Source organism: Leucoraja erinacea, chromosome 22 (assembly GCF_028641065.1).
Source record: "Leucoraja erinacea ecotype New England chromosome 22, Leri_hhj_1, whole genome shotgun sequence".
NCBI lineage: Eukaryota > Metazoa > Chordata > Chondrichthyes > Rajiformes > Rajidae > Leucoraja > Leucoraja erinaceus.
The window spans coordinates 3,176,997-3,191,562 of record NC_073398.1 but is presented as its reverse complement, the minus strand read 5'-3'; the positions used below and the strand labels follow the sequence as shown (position 1 = coordinate 3,191,562).

Sequence of the window (14,566 nt, the reverse complement as noted above, 5' to 3'; positions counted from 1 at the left end):
GACACCCAACTGTTCATACCTAAATGGTATGGGTAAAAGGATGAAAGGTAACATGTCCAAATCTGCTGATACAAACGCAGGTGGCAGTGAGCTGTGAGGAGGGTGCAGAGAGAGATATCAGGGGGGAAAGAGACAAAGTGAGTGAGTAGACAAGGAGCATAGGAAAGAACTCCAGCAGGTGTTGGTTTATACTGACGATAGGGATCAAATGCTGGAGTAACTCAGCGGGCAAGGCAGCGTCCCTGGAGAAAAAGAACAGGTGACGTTCTGGGTCAGAACCCTTCATCAGACGCTTGAAGAATGAAGAAGGGTTCCAACCTGAAACATCACCTATTCATTTTCTCCAGAGATGCTGCCTGGCCGGCAGAGTTATTCTAACATTTTGAGAAGACGAGGATTTGGCATGAGGAATTTAAGGCAGAAAATGTGAGATCATATGGTTTACTAGAGAAAATAGGAAGTTGTATCTAAATGACAAGAGATTGAAGAATGTGGATGTCCAAGAGGATTGGTTGTCCCTGTCCACTTAAAGCTACCATGCAAGCAATTAAGGAGGCATGCAACATAGTGACTGACCATGGTTGGAGAGGATTGGTGCACTAGAGTAGAGGCAAATTTCTGCAGAGATTTGGTGTCCTACCAGAAATTATGTACAGGTTTGCTCTCCCGATATAAAGAACGTTTACCAGATTCCAAGGATTGAAAGTATTTTTCTACTTGTTTGGATGTTCACCTCCAACCTCACTAAAGAAGTTTGGTTTTAACCAGGGAAAAAAGCAGTCTGCCTTGTTGGCACCAGCAACCATCACCAAAATATTAACTGCTGTTTGCCTCTATTGCTGCGGTGGGCCATCACCAAAATAGATTCCAGGGTTCGACACCAACAACACCGAGAAAATCCATAATCTCCAACGTCTAGAAGGACAGTTGGGTCATCTACACCTCCTGACTGATTCCTGGGATGTCAGGACTGTCTTATGAAGAAAGACTGGATAGACTTGGTTTATACTCTCTAGAATTTAGGAGATTGAGAGGGGATCTTATAGAAACTTACAAAATTCTTAAGGGGTTGGACAGGCTAGATGCAGGAAGATTGCTCCCGATGTTAGGGAAGTCCAGGACAAGGGGTCACAGCTTAAGGATAAAGGGGAAATACTTTAAAACTGAGATGAGAAGAACTTTTTTTCACACAGAGAGTGGTGAATCTCTGGAACTCTCTGCCACAAAGGGTAGTCGAGGCCAGTTCATTGGCTATATTTAAGAGGGAGTTAGATGTGCCCTTTGTGGCTAAGGGGATCAGAGGGTATGGAGAGAAGGCAGGTACGGGATACTGAGTTGGATAATCAGCCATGATCATATTGAATGGCGGTGCAGGCTCGAAGGGCCGAATGGCCTACTCCTGCACCTAATTTCTATGTCTCTATGTTTCTATGCAAGGCCACATGCAAGATATGCTATACATAATCTGATTGTGGAAATAATGTCACTTCATTATTTTAGCTGAGTTGAGATCCTCCATCTGAAATAGTGTAGCTTCACCACGAACTACTGTAACAAACCGAGAGTAAGGTTCATCTTTAATGTAATGAGCATTTATGGACATCAAAAGTATTGGCCTACCAGTGGCATCCATGTCCCTTGAGTGCATAAAGAAAAAAATATATAACATTGATTTAGAATTCAGATCTGTTGCCCCATGCGTGACATAAACCATTTCAAAGTTCATAAGTTCTAGGAGCAGAATTAGGCCATTCGGCCCAACACATTTACTCTGCCATTCAATCATGGCTGATCTATCTTTCCCTCTCAACCCCATTCTCCTGCCTTCCCCACAACCCCCGACACCTGTACTAATCAAGCATCTGTCAATCTCAGCCTTAAAAATGTCCATTGACTTGGCATCCACAGCCGTCTGTGGCAATGAATTCCACAGATTCCCCACACTCTGACTAACGATATTCCATCGGAAATCCTTCTCATCTCCTTTCTAAAAGTACGTCCTTTTAATCTGTACCTTGCAGTTCTGCTCCTTACCTTGCAGTTCTGCTCTCTCTTCCATCCTTGTTGCTCTCTGCTAGTTCCACTGTCCACATCCTTGTATCCCTTCATTATCACCTCTTCCCCAGCCAACAATGGGCCATTGTGGGCTCCATCCTTCATTGGTCACCTGCTGCCAAGCTCTGCTTTGATCTGGCCTTTTCCTACCTCTGGGTTCCCTCCAATTTACTTTCCAGTCTGAAGAAGGGTCGCAAACTCGTTTAGTTTCGAGATACAGCGCAGCAACAGGCCCTTCAGCCCACCGAGTCTGTGCCGACCAGCGATCCTCCATACACTACTACTATCGACACACTAGGGGACAATTTACAACCAAAGTCAATTAATCTACAAACCTGTACATCATTTGGAGCGTGGGAGGAAACCGGAGCATCAGGAGAGAACCCTCACGGTCCCAGGGAGAATGTACAGACTCCGTATAGACTGCATAGTCAGGATCAAATCCAGATTTCTGGCGCTATAAGACAGCAGCTCTACTGCTGTGCTACCCAATTGTCCCACTACCCCTGTCCCCACACCTGCCCCGAGCCCTCTTCCAACTATTTCTCTGCCTCTGCATTTCCCTTCCCTTCTTCCTTATCCCACATCCTTTTCATCTCCATCCTTTGTCACTTACTCCACCCATCTGCCAATCAACCCCCCCCCCCCCCCCCCTCCCCTGTATCCATTTGCCAGGTTTTGTCTCATCTCCATCACTTTTCCAGCTTTCTCCTCCCGTACTACACTCGGTCCGAGGAAGGGTCCCGACCCAAAACAAAGCCCTTCACAGATGCCGCCAGAACCCACCGAGTTACTCCAGCACTTTGTGTCTTTCTGCGGATTGACAACCTCCACGTTTGTTGCAAAGATCTGTCCTCACACACACTCCAAGATAGACAGACACGGACTCGTAACATGTGTTGGAAGGAACTGCAGATGCCGGTTTACACTGAAGATTGACACAAAATGCTGGAGAAACTCAGCGGGGCAGGCAGCATCTGTGGAGAAAAGGAAGAGGTGATGGTTTGGGTCGAGATCCTTCTTCAGATTCAAGATTCTGACGTTTCGGGCCAAGACCCTTGAGTCTGAAGGAGGGTCTCGACCCAAAACGTCACCTATCCGTGTTCTCCAGAGATGCTGCCTGACCCACCCAGTTACTCCGGCATTTTGTGTCCATCTACGGACTCATAACACACTCTGTAAGTTACTTTCTCACACACAGGCACTTACAGTCTAATATTTGCTTCCTTGGTGTGATGGAATGGGTACGCCATTCCTTCAGCAGCACCGCCAATCCAATGTAAAGAACCAGTAAAGGGCCTGTCCCATTGACGCGACCTTTACAGGCGACTGCCGGCACCCGCGATAGCTCGCCGAAAGTTTCAACATGTTGGAAATTCAACGGCAACCAGAAAGACGCTACGACTCTTTGGAGACCTCTCACGACCATAGGAGACCTCTCATGAACCCCCTTCTCCACCCCCCCCCCCCCCCCCCCCCCCCCCAACCTAGAATGAATTTCTCAGCGACATGCAGACAAACGCAGACTCAAACAAGCACAATGATAAACACAAACCCACACACACCCACCACACACTCACACACACACACACACACACACACACACACACACACACACACACACACACACACACACACACACACACACCACACACACACACACACACACACACACACACACACACACACACCACACACACACACACACACCACACACACACACACACACACACACACACACACACACACACACACACACACACACACAAACACCACCACACACACACACACACACACACACATACACACACACACTACCACACACACACACACACACACACACACACAAACCCACACACACACACACACATACACACAAACAAACACACACACACACACACACACACACACACACACACACCCCACACCCAAAACCACACACAAACCCACACACAAACCCACACACAAACCCACACACCACATACACACACACACACCACATACACACACACACACCACATACACACACACTCACACACAGGCTCACACACATTTATGTAGAGCTATACAGAGGCTCCAGATTTCGATCACAATCAGAGAATTGCAGCTTCACAACACTGATACACCCCTCACAGGGATTTCACACTCAGCAGGTAGTAGATAGAAACATAGAAACATAGAAAATAGGCGCAGGAGTAGAGGCCATTCGGCCCTTCGAGCCTGCACCATTCGCCATTCAATATGATCATGGCTGATCATCCAACTCAGTATCCCGTACCTGCCTTCTCTCCATACCCTCTGATCCCCTTAGCCACAAGGGCCACATCTAACTCCCTCTTAAATATAGCCAATGAACTGGCCTCGACTACCCTCTGTGGCCGAGAGTTCCAGAGATTCACCACTCTCTGTGTGAAAAAAGTTCTTCTCATCTCAGTTTTAAAGGATTTCCCCCTTATCCTTAAGCTGTGACCCCTTGTCCTGGACTTCCCCAACATCGGGAACAATCTTCCTGCATCTAGCCTGTCCAACCCCTTAAGAATTTTGTAAGTTTCTATAAGATCCCCTCTCAATCTCCTAAATTCTAGTGAGTACAAACCAAGTCTATCCAGTCTTTCTTCATATGAAAGTCCTGACATCCCAGGAATTAGTCTGGTGAACCTTCTCTGTACTCCCTCTATGGCAATAATGTCCTTCCTCAGATTCCTAGATAGGACTGTTTGGTGAACTTTTATAACTTTGTCGGCACCGAGCGTGGCGATACTTGTGCCTTTCTTGTGATTTCTCTAACTTCAAGTCACCCTTGCATCGCCTCCCTCCCCGTCCATCCCCCACCCTAGTCTTGCTACTAGTTTCACTGTCGTCCCGCCTAGTTTGTATTTCACCTTCCCCACAGCCAACAGTGGAGCATTTCTTTGATCATCGGTGCTGGCGTTGATTTGTCCTTTTGCATATCTTTCATTCATTTGTTGTGTGTTCCTTTTCATATCTCTCGTTTCCCTCTCCCTGACTCAGTCTGAAGAAGGGTGTCGACCCGAAATGTCACCTATTCCCTTTCTCCAGAGATGCCGTCTTGACCCCACTGAGTTACTCCAGTTTTTTGTGTCCATCGTCGGTGTAAATCTTCCTTCCTACACGTAACATCACACACTACCCCACAAACTAACAACCCTCGCAATACAACAACCTCTCGCCCATACACTCTAATATAATGCGGAAAAGCAAAATAATACTTTAAAAAAAAACTGCAGATGCTGGAAAATCGAATGTAGACAAAAATGCTGGCGAAACTCAGCGGGTGCAGCAGCATCTATGGAGCGAAGGAAATAGGCGACGTTTCGAGCAGAAACCCTTCTTCAGACTGGAAGAAGAAGCAGTCTAAAGAAAGATTTCAGCCCGAAACGTTGCATATTTCCTTCGCTCCATCGATGCTGCTGCATCCGCTGAGTTTCTCCAGCATTTTTGTCTACCAGCAAAATAATACTGGGGGGTTTGGGGGTCCGCATGCATTCAGGACTGAGCTCTTACCGTGCTGTTCCGGGATCGGATTGAAGTTTGGCAAGCTGGGCCCCGTTGTTAAGGACAGCGCCGAACTGGACTGCAGCTTGCAGCTTGCAGCTCCGCTCCAAACGGGCTGCTGTGTCCCAGTGAGGCGAGGCGAGGCGAGGCTGTAATTGCAGACAGTGCTCTCTCCCGCGTCTCTGTGTTGCCCGGGTGACAGCACCTTCCGTCCCACTGCACACAAAAAACCAGGACTGGGCTGGACAGCGTGTGAGTCACGTTTGCAGCAAACGCTGGGAGGATTGAGGGAAGGCTCCCGGTGCTGCCAGCCAGACGCGCCGAATGGGGGAGCCCCGGGCGGGGGCCAAGGCACAATTGTTACGCTGCCTCCACATTCAGGGCAACAGCGGCTGACGCTGCCCCACTTCACAAAGCATCTGCTCGCGTCACCTCATACCGGGGCAAAACATCCTGCTGTGTGAACAACGAGACCCAAGAAGATTGTCAATGTTTGGCCAGTAACAGCCGATTAGAAAACAATGCATTTATTTTACGGGGCAAAAGTTCATAAGCTCCAGGAACATTTGGAAAGCAGTGACAGGATCCGTCCAAGTCAGCATGGATTTATGAAAGTGATATGAAATCATGCTTGACTAATCTTCTGGAATTTTTTTGAGTATGTAACAAGTAGAATGGATAAGGTGGTGTATCTGGACTTTCAAAAAGCCTTTGACAAGGTCCCACACAAGAGATTAGTGTGCAAAAATTAGAGCACATGGTATTGGGGGTAGAGTATTGACATGGATAAAGAACTGGTTGGCAGACAGGGAGCAAAGAGTAGGAATTGACAAGTCTTTTGCAGAATGGCAGGCCGTGACTGGTGGGGTGCGGCAAGGCACAGTGCTGGGACCCCAGTTATTTACAATATATATTAACGATTTCAGCGAGGGAATTAAATGTAACATCTCCAAGTTTGCAGATGACACAAAGCTGGGTGGCAGTGTGAGCTGCGATGAGGCTATGAGGCTGCAGGGTGACTTGGACAGGTTGGGTGAGTGGGCAGATGCAGTATAATGTGGATAAATGTGACATTATCCACTTTGGTAGCAAGAACAGGAAGGCAGATTATTATCTGAATGGTGTCAAGATTAGGAGAAGGGGAGGTGCAGCGAGACCTGGGTGTCCTTGTACATCAGTCACTGAAAGCAAGCATGCAGGTACAGCATGCAGTGAAGAAAGCTAATGGCATGTTGGAGATTAGGAGCTACATGGAGGTCCTACTGCAGTTGTACAGGGCCCTAGTGAGACCACATCTGGAGGATTGTGTGCAATTTTGGTGTCCTAATTTGAGGAAGGACATTCTTTCTTTTGAGGGAGTGCGGTGTAAGTTCACCAGGATAATTCCCGGGATGGCGGGACTGGCATTAGAGGGAAGAATGGGTTGAAAGGGCTTATATTCACTGGAATTTAGAAAGATGAGAGGGGATCTAAAAGAATATAAAATTCTTAAGGGATTGGACAGGCTGGATGGAGGAAAAGCGTTCCCCATATTTGGAGAGTCCAGAACCAGGAGTCACACTTTAAGAATAAGGGGTAGAACAGTTAGGATTGAGATGAGGAAAAACCCAGAGAGTGAATCAGTGGAATTCTCTGCCACAGAAGGCAGTGGAGGCCAATTCACTGGATATATTCAAGAGAGAGTTAGATTTAGCTCTTAGGGCCGATGGAATCAAGGGATATGGGGAGAAAGCAGGAACGCGGTACTGATTTTGAATGATCAACCATGATCATATTGAATGTCGGTGCTGGCTCAAAGGGCTGAATGGCCTACTCCTACACCTATTGTCTATGTTTCTATGAGCAGAATTAGGCCATTCAGCCCCTTGAATCTGCTCCGCCCTTCAATCATGGTTGATCTATCTTTCCCTCTCCTGCCTTCTCCCTATAACCCCCAACAGCCATACTAATCAAAAATCTGTCACTCAACCTTAAACATATCCACTGACTTGGCTTCCACAGATTCACCACCCTCTTACTGAAGAAATTCCTCCTCATCATCTTTCTAAAGGTACGTCATTTTGTTCTGAGACTTAGGCGTCTGGTCCTAGACTCTCCCTAGTGGAAACATCCTCTCCACATCCACTCTATCCAGGCCTTTCACTATTTGGTAAGTTTCAATAAGTTTCAATAAGATCCCTCCCTCATCGTTCTAAACTCCAGCTAATACCATCAGTGCCGTCAGATGGCCTATGATTGACACAAAATGCTGGAGTAACTCAGCGGGTCAGGCAGCATCTCCGGCGAAAAAGGATGGGTGATGTTTTGCGTCAAAATCCTTCTTCAGAAAGTAGGATGGTTGGGGGGGGGTTCATCAGCTTGTCTGCAGAGGGGCTCGGAGCTGAAGCCCCACCAGTCCCTTCACTCCAGAGATGCTGCCTGACCCGCTGAGTTACTCCAGCATGTTGCGTCTCTCATAGGCCAAAATGTAACACAGTTGATGCTACTTTGCTATTTTTGTACAGAGAATCGATGAGCATCTGACGGCACTGATGGTATTAGCTGGAGTTTAGACGGACGAGATGGGATCTTATTGAAACTTACCAAATAGTGAAAGGTTACTCCAGCATTTTGTGTCCATCTTTGGTATAAACCAGTTCGTGGTTTCCACATCTCAAGCCATTGTAGTCCACAGATATCTGGGATACCCAGTCTATAAATCATCTCAAGTTGCCATGCAAACTTTGATTGCAAAACACACCCATTGTATATGCAGCTTTCATTTGTGGTCTGCGTATATGTGATGGCGATACTCGATGTGGTATATTTAGTCAGCAGTGTTACGTTGAGGCTGTCACTCTATTGAGGATTGTTTCTGGTGACTCGCTGCTCTTTGGGCTGTACCACATGCCAGAGCTCTCGAATAACCTGCCCACAGTTTGTTGCCTCACATGTAGCTGTCTACATTTTGTGAGCGACTATGTGAGAAGTTAAGAATTCACTGAACACCCATGTTTTTCAATGGGCCAGGCATAATGAGCAAGAAAGGCCCACAGATGATATTACTCTACCTGCTGATGTCTTCTCTATGAAGTTCAATCACAGATATGATGGCACGGTGGCGCAGCGGTAGAGTTGCAGCATTGCACTGCCAGAGACCCAGGTTCGATCCTGACTACAGGTGCTGTCTGTACGGAGTTTGTACGTTCTCAACGTGACCACATTGTATTTTTCCGGGGCGCTCCGGTTTCTTCCCGACACTCCAAAGAAGTGCAGTATTATAGATTAATTGGCCGGTAAGAATTGTATCCTGTCCCCAGTGCGTAGGATAGTGATAGTGTACGGGGTTGATCGCTGGTAGGCACGGACTAGGTGGGCCGAAGGGCCTGTTTCCCTACTGTAGCTCTGAAACAAAAAAACTCAAACCACTTGTGTTCTTCTGGCAGCAAACATCCAACCGACTTGTTATCAGCCCTCAGCCTGCAGACTAGTTCCAACACAGCCCATGGGCGCAACTGGTAACTATACTCCCTATGGACATGGAGTATCTAGAGTAGGGGTCAGCAACACTCACCCATGCAGGTGGAAAGTGTGGTATTATGCAATAATAGTGTAAGGCTGAGCAGAGGGGCACTAGGACCCTGTGTGCCAGAAGCCAGGCTCCAGTAACCGGATGTGACTGGAACCCAGGGTGTGGGCAGTTAGGGAGTTGCCTGGGCTTGCACACGAGGTTGATTGCTGTTGCTGCTGTTGTACAGATTAAAGATATACTCTGTTTACGTCGTGGTACGAACCTTATTACAAGCATAACTCGACAGAAAGTAATCACTCACATTCCTTGTGCAGTGTAAAGAAGCCCTTGCGGTGCCAAGGGGCGATTTTTAAGTGCAGAGTGCCCAGTTTCCTGCAGTTATTATACTTCTGTGGCTGATCCAGTTGTGGTTCTGGGCAATACTGGCCCCCTGGATATTGATGGTTATGCCACTGATTGGCAAAAGGGCAGGAGGCTCGTTTTTGTCGGAGATGGTCACTGCCTGGTACGTTTGCACCGGGAATGTTACTTGCCGTTTGCTATCGCATGCCTGTATGCTGCTGAGGTCTTGGGCTGCTTCATTTGCTGAGTTAATCGTTCAATAACCAGTGAACATCGCCCTCTTCTGTCCTTACCACAGAGGGAAGATCTTTGATGAAGATGTTGAAGACCTAGGATAGAGACCTTGGGGATTATGTTCATAAGTTCTAGGAGCAGAATTAGGCCATTCGGCCCATCAAGTTTGTTCCGCTATCCAATCATGGCTGATCTATCTTTCCCTCTCAACCCCATTCTCCAGCCTTCTCCCCATTAGATATAAACATAGAAACATTGAAAATAGGTGCAGGAGTAGGCCATTCGGCCCTTCGAGCCTGCACCGCCATTCAATATGATCATGGCTGATCATCCAACTCAGTATCCTGTACCTGTCTTCTCTCCATACCCCCTGTTCCCTTTAGCCACAAGGGCCACATCTAACTCCCTCTTAAATATAGCCAATGAACTGGCTTCAACTGCCCTCTGTGGCAGAGAATTCCACAGATTCACCACTCTCTGTGTAAAAAATGATTTTGTCATCTCAGTCCTAAAATACTTCCCCGTTATCCTTAAACTGTGACCCCTTGTTCTGGACTTCCCCAACATCGGGAACAATCTTCCTGCATCTAGCCTGTCTAACCCCTTAAGAATTTTGTAAGTTTCTATAAGATCCCCCCTCAATCTTCTAAATTCTATCGAGTACAAGCCGAGTCTATCCAGTCTTTCTTCATGTGAAAGTCCTGACATCCCAGGAATCAGTCTGGTGAACCCCTGACACCCGTACCAATCAAGAATCTGTCAATCTGCACCTTAACAATGTCCATTGACTTGGCCTCCACAGCCATCGGAGGCAAAGAATTCCACAGATTCACCACCCTGTTGTAATGTTTTGGGGATAAGCTTATTAATATCCAACAAATGCAGACAACTTCTATGCACTGCAGCATCATTTCATAATCACCTGCACCTCATCTATTGCATCCGCTGCTCTAGGTGTCAGCGTCTCTACTTCTGTGGGCGTGGCGATCGTTTTGCCCAACACCTCCGCTGCGTTTGCAATAACCAACCTGATCTCCCTGTGGCTCAGTACTTCAACTCCCCCTCCCATTCCGAATCTGACCTTTCTGTCCTGGGCCGCCTCCATGGCCAGAGTGAATCCCACCGCAAATTGGAGGAGCAGCACCTCATATTTCGCTTGGGTAGTGTACACCCCAGCGGTATGAATATTGACTTCTCCAATTTCAAGTAGTCCTTGCTTTCTCCCTCCTTCCCCTCCCCCTTCTGAGCTCTCCCACAGCCTAGTCTCCACCTCTTCCTTTCTTCTTCCCGCCCCACTCCCCCACCTCCACATCAGTCTGAAGAAGGGTCTCGACCCAAAACGTCACCTATTCCTTCCCTCCATAGATGCTGCTTCACCCGCTGAGTTTCTCCAGCATTTTTGTCTATCTTCGATTTTTCCAGCATCTGCAGTTCCTTCTTAAACATTTCACAATTGGAATAGTTTTTTTAAAATCATGTGTTATTCCCTCCCAAGGGCTCACAGCTGTGAGGCCAATGATTGGCAGCTGCAAGATCTTGAAATAGATTCAAAGACTAGTTCATGCACAAACTGACGGAAGAAAACCAGAGAAGCTAAGCTGAAAAGTTTGCATTTGTAGTTTGTGATCTGGATGGGACATTTATATGCCGTGCAAACCGTTTTAATAGAAACCGAATTTCCAAGCAGGAGTCGCACAGGCAAACAAACGCACACACACACACACACACGACAGATTCATACAACCATATACAACGACTCAGACTCCTCTCTCTCTCTCACCCACTCACGTGCATGCACACACCATACAAATATATTCTTATGCCCAAATCTCAAACATACAGATTCAGAAACACAGATTAATGAGCACAGACTAACCAATGGAGTGGAACCTAAATACATAGATGACGATGGATGGATAGAAGATTGAGGGGGGATCTTATAGAAACTTACAAAATTCTTAAGGGGTTGGACAGGCTAGATGCAGGAAGATTGTTCCCGATGTTGGGGAAGTCCAGAACAAGGGGTCACAGTTTAAGGATAAGGGGGAAATCTTTTAGGACCGAGATGAGAAAAGCATTTTTCACACAGAGAGTAGTGAATCTCTGGAATTCTCTGCCACAGAAGGTAGTTGAGGCCAGTTCATTGGCTATATTTAAGAGGGAGTTAGATGTGGCCCTTGTGGCTAAAGGGGTCAGGGGGTATGGAGAGAAGGCAGGTACAGGATACTGAGTTGGATGATCAGCCATGATCATATTGAATGGCGGTGCAGGCTCGAAGGGCCGAATGGCCAACTCCTGCACCTATTTTCTATGTTGCTATGTTTCATACACACCGCCTAATAACCTCATGCCTCCATCCACTAATTACATTCTCATATAAAGACACCATCGACAGATTTCCAGATACAGTGACAAACATGTGCCACAAAATCAATTGTCATCCACTTCAGGTGTGTTAAGCGCTTAGTCCAGTTGTGGAACCCATAAAACGGTGAGGTTTACATTTGAAAAATGATTAAAATGGTTAAAACCGTTCTTCCTATGTTAAAACATTGTCTTTCTGTTTCCCAATGACAGAGTATGCTAAGGTAGCTGCCATATTATTCAATACTGATCTCATAAGTTCACGAGTGTTAGGCCATTCGACCCATCAAGTCTACACCCTTTCAATCATATAACCATATGACCATATAACAATTACAGCACGGAAACAGGCCATCTTGGCCCTACAAGTCCATGCCGAACAACTTTTTTTCCCTTAGTCCTACGCATACCAAACCTCCATTCTTTCATCCATATGCCTATCCCAATTTTGAAAGATACCAATGAACCTGCTAACCACTTCCACTGGTAGCTCATTCCACACCATACCACTCTCTGAGTATACCCCTCTTCTGTACTGATCTTGTTTGAATCTCCCTATCCCTCAAAGGGAACAATTGTCCACGTAGGCAACTCGAAGACTTCTATCAAGTCCCCCCTTAACCTTCTGCGCTCCAGAGAATAAAGACCTAACTTATTCAATCTATCTCTGTAACTTAGTTGTTGAAACCCAGGCAACATTCTAGTAAATCTCCTCTGTACTCTCTCATGACTGTTGTATCTCTCCCTCCTAGCCCCACTGACCTGCCTTCTCCCAATAACCCCTGACACCCGTACTAATCAAAAATCTATCTATCCCCACCTTAAAAATATCCTTGACTTGGTCTCAAATAGCCATTCGCCACAGTCTGCTGTGACAATTAATTCCAGATTCACCAGCCTCTGACTGAAGAAATTCCTCCTCATCTCCTTCCTAATGGAATGTCCTTTCTCTGGGAAGTTCTATGGGAAATCACTCCTTTAAAGTCTTTATCTTCTCCTTAAGCAGTCCTGGTGATTGAGGGTGACTTTTTTTTCCGCTCCTTTGTTAGAGGTTTTCAGGTGGCTAAGGAGGGCAACTTTTTCACGAGGTGGCTGATGGGGATGGCAGGTAGGTAGATTGTGAATGAGTGTGATCTTTCCTTCACCTTTGCAGGGCTTCTGTGTGTTGCTGGAACATGGCCTCAAGATTCTGTGGATTCAGTGGGAACGTTGGAGTTTCACGAAGGATTTGAGCAAACCCCCTCTCTCTATCTGCCTGGTAATCCACACTAGACTGGCATTTGAATTGAGTGTCTGTTTCGAGAATTTGGTATTGGGCATGGCAATGACATGGCCTACCCAACACACAGTTGATTGAGAGTCAACTAGAGCCTCAGATGGGGATGTTTGCTTGGGAGAGGTGGTCCATTGATGCTTCCATTGAATTTGGAGGAATTCGCAGAGACAGCATTGGTGGTCTTTTTCCAATGCCATCAATTGGCAGCACGGTGGCATAGTGTTAGAGTTGATGCCTTACAGTGCCAAAGACCAGGGTTTGATCCTGACAATGGGCGGCATCTCCATGGAGTTTATACGTTCTCCCCGTGAGCTGTGTGGGTTTTCTCCAGGACCTCTGGTTTCCTCCCACACCCCAAAGACGTCGGTTAGATTTACTAGAATGTTGCCTGGGTTTCAGCAACTAAGTTACAGAGAAAGGTTGAACAAGTTAGGTCTTTATTCTTTGGAGCGCAGAAGGTTAAGGGGGGACTTTATCAAGTCCTCTATCAAAATGATGAGAGGGATAGACAGAGTTGACGTGGATAAGCTTTTCCCATTGAGAGTAGGGAAGATTCAAACAGGAGGACATGACTTGAGAATTAAGGGAGAGAAGTTTAGAGGTAACATGAGGGGGAACTTCTTTACTCAGAGAGTGGTGGCTGTGTGGAATGAGCTTCCAGTGAAGGTGGTGGAGGCAGGTTCATTTAAAATTAAATTGGATAAGTATATGGACGGGAAAGGAATAGAGGGTTATGGTCTGAGTGCAGGTAGATGGAACTAGGGGAAAATAAGTGTTCGGCATGGACGTGAAGGGCTGAGATGGCCTGTTTTCCGTGTTGTAATTGTTATATGGTTATATGGCTATATGGTTAATTGGCTAGGTATAATTGTAAATAGTCCCGAGTGTTCAGGATAGTGCTCGTGTATGGGGATCGCTGGTCTGCATGGACTCGTTGGGCCAAAAGGCCTGTTAGTGCTCTGTATCTTTAAACACAACAAAAAAATTGGCTGGTGGACACAAAATACTGGAGTAACTCAGCGGGTGAGGCAGCATCTCTGGAGAGAAGGAATGGGCGATGTCTCGGGTGGTGACCCTTTTTCTGACTGATGTCAGGGACAAAGATAGACATTAACACTAGTGCAAGTTAGATTTAGTTCTTAGGGCTAAGGGAATCAAGGGATATGGGGGAAAAAGCTGGAATAGGGTACTGATTTTGGATGATCAGCCATGATCATATCGAATGGTGGTGCTGGCTCGTGTATGTACTCGAGTACAGAGTATGTTTC

The 14,566-nt window shown here is 46.6% G+C and overlaps 1 protein-coding gene across 1 annotated transcript in view; it reads right to left on the bottom strand.

Moving 5' to 3' along the window:
- LOC129707640 (uncharacterized) overlaps positions 1-6,040 on the bottom strand; it is a 95,275-nt gene extending 89,235 nt beyond the window's left edge. The window contains exon 1 of the mRNA XM_055652777.1: positions 5,581-6,040. The gene's annotated coding sequence lies outside the window, so the exon portion shown is untranslated. The remainder of the gene's footprint in view (positions 1-5,580) is intronic.
- Positions 6,041-14,566: the final 8,526 nt, after the last annotated feature.